The 2,302-nt window shown below is 42.1% G+C and overlaps 1 non-coding gene across 1 annotated transcript; it reads right to left on the bottom strand.

The window, feature by feature from the left end:
* Positions 1–273: 273 nt before the first annotated feature.
* Positions 274–380, bottom strand: LOC116753744. The gene has a single exon (XR_004349844.1). It is a non-coding gene; the product is annotated as a U6 spliceosomal RNA (small nuclear RNA).
* Between the last annotated feature and the right edge of the window lie 1,922 nt (positions 381–2,302).

Below are 2,302 nucleotides of genomic sequence, written 5' to 3'. Positions count from 1 at the left end.
AATAGATTTCCCTAATCACAACACACATACAATTATTTATCATCATAGCTGAGAGACATTGTAGCTTGGAGTCTAAGAACATATATCAGGGGCTAGTATATCTGAATTCAAGCCTAGCTGCATCATTTACTATCTTTGCCTCCCTTTCCTTATCTTTATTTATTTTTTTAACATCTTTTTTGGAGTATAATTGCTTTACAATTGTGTGTCAGTTTCTGCTTTATAACAAAGTGAATCAGCTATACATAAACGTATATCCCCATATCTCCTCCCCCAAATGTGGAATGCTTCATGAATTCGCATGTCATCCTTGCTCAGGGGCCGTGCTAATCTTCTCTGTATTGTTCCAATTTTTGTATATGTGCTGCCGAAGTGAGCACGGGCATAATACCTTCTTTTACTCCATCTACTTCTGTGACCACCAGCCCTATGCAGGACTTGACTAACTCTGCACAGATGCCACCAGACAGAGTTTCTACCTTGTGTCTTTACTACATTCTTCTAACTTCCTGCCAAGGGCTTCTGTGCTGCCTTGGCATTGACATCACCTTGGGGAACCTGCTCAGCTCTTGCGTATGTGCAAGTTGGGTGCTGGGGGAGATCATGCCCTAGGGACACTCTTGCCCAATAGAGGATGCCAGCCAATTGATAAATGCTCTCTGCTTTTATCCGACTGTCCCTGGCAGGCAGTTCTAAGCTATATTTCATGAGTCCTCAGAAAGTCCTGGGAGATCAAGCACCAACTTGATAAAGCAGTCTTTATTGAATTTCCCTCTTTCCCTGTTTTACTTCCGTCATCCTTCATTCCTACTCCCTAGGAGAATCACTTCCCAAATAAAGCGTTGCACTGCCAACTTTGTCTCAGGATCTCCTCTCAGGGGAACAGGCTAGGCATAGCTGAATCACCTGATGAGGTAATTTTGACGGGGCGGTGTTACCGTTGGAGATGGGATGACAGAAGTAATAACCATCATGGTGGGTCTAATTTCATTAAGTAAAATATTGAAATTAAAAGGTTGTTATCAGGACATAGGTGATCTGACTTTCAATTTTCTCCAACAAACTCCCATTACACATTTAGTTTTCTTCATTTTGGGATTTCATCATTAGCAACTGGTCCAGTGATTGATTGAGTAGAATGATGTATAATTATGCTGAAGTTTAGAGGTGTGGTGTATATTTTGAAGGTGTTGGGGTCCGAAGAATGAGTGGATACAGCTCTGGATCCAGAACTTCTCCCTGTAGGATGCCTGATGAGAGGAATGACAAACTCAAGGTTTAATAGCCAGAAAAGAAGTAGAGTGCATCTCATTATGGCGAAGTGTGAATTTATTAATCTCTCTCAGTACAGGCTCATTGGTTAAACCAAAGGAAGGACTCCTTCTTTTTTCATGAATCTAATACTATTCAACTGTGTGCTCAGTGGAAAGAAAGGAGAGAATAAGGGAAAGAGAGAGAGAAAGAAAGAGAGGGAAGGGAGAGAGAGGGGGAGAGAGAATTGATTCTGGAGAGGCAGGCCTCACCTGGGTCTGCTTACTATGAAAATTCAGAAAGGAGGAGGGAAAAGCAGAGAGTTTTCATGGAGTCTCTTTTAGGTACAATGTGCCCCTAACCATCTCCATTTCCTCTCTTGTGGAGGAGTTAATAAGGGGTGGGTCAAGGAGCAGAAGTGGGTGGGGAGAGAGATGGGAAGTGAGAGGACCAAAAACTCATCCTCCACTCCGGGCATAGATGATGATGTGAAATAAAGAGAAGGAGGTGTTTCTTTGGCTCCAAATATTAGCTGTATTTCCCCATGTGCTGCGGGGAGTTTCACTCTGATCTCCAAACGCTTGATCTCCTGCTCCAGCTCAGAGCACTTGGCATGTTTAGCAATTTCCTGAGCCTGGAAAATGTATCTAAGGTGGGTAATCAAACGTTCAATAGGGATTCTCAGTTGAAGGCAGAGAAGCCTGTGGTTCATTTATATGAAGACCTTGCTAGACCACAATAAAACAAGGTAAACAAGGTCCTCTGAGAGTCACCTGAGAATGCAATCCTTCACCTGGACACTTTCCTATGTTAGTCATAGAAGTACAGCTTACATAAATGAGTACAAGATAAAAAGGAGTCTATTGTAGCCTTTTCTTTTTTTTTTTTGAGGTGGTGGGGGAAGCTTGTGTTTGTGGGCATTTTGTCTTCAGAATCCTTTGAACTGGAGATTGCCCTAAGTTTACTTAGAACAAATGCTATTCTGTACTAAGTAAAATCGCAATTGTGTGCAACATCTCCTGATCAAGGAGTTAACTGCAACCTAATCAAG

This window comes from Phocoena sinus, chromosome 4 (genome assembly GCF_008692025.1).
Source record: "Phocoena sinus isolate mPhoSin1 chromosome 4, mPhoSin1.pri, whole genome shotgun sequence".
In the NCBI taxonomy this organism is placed as follows: Eukaryota; Metazoa; Chordata; class Mammalia; order Artiodactyla; family Phocoenidae; genus Phocoena; species Phocoena sinus.
The sequence above is the reverse complement of the archived record's forward strand: the minus strand, read 5'-3'. Positions and strand labels throughout refer to the sequence as shown.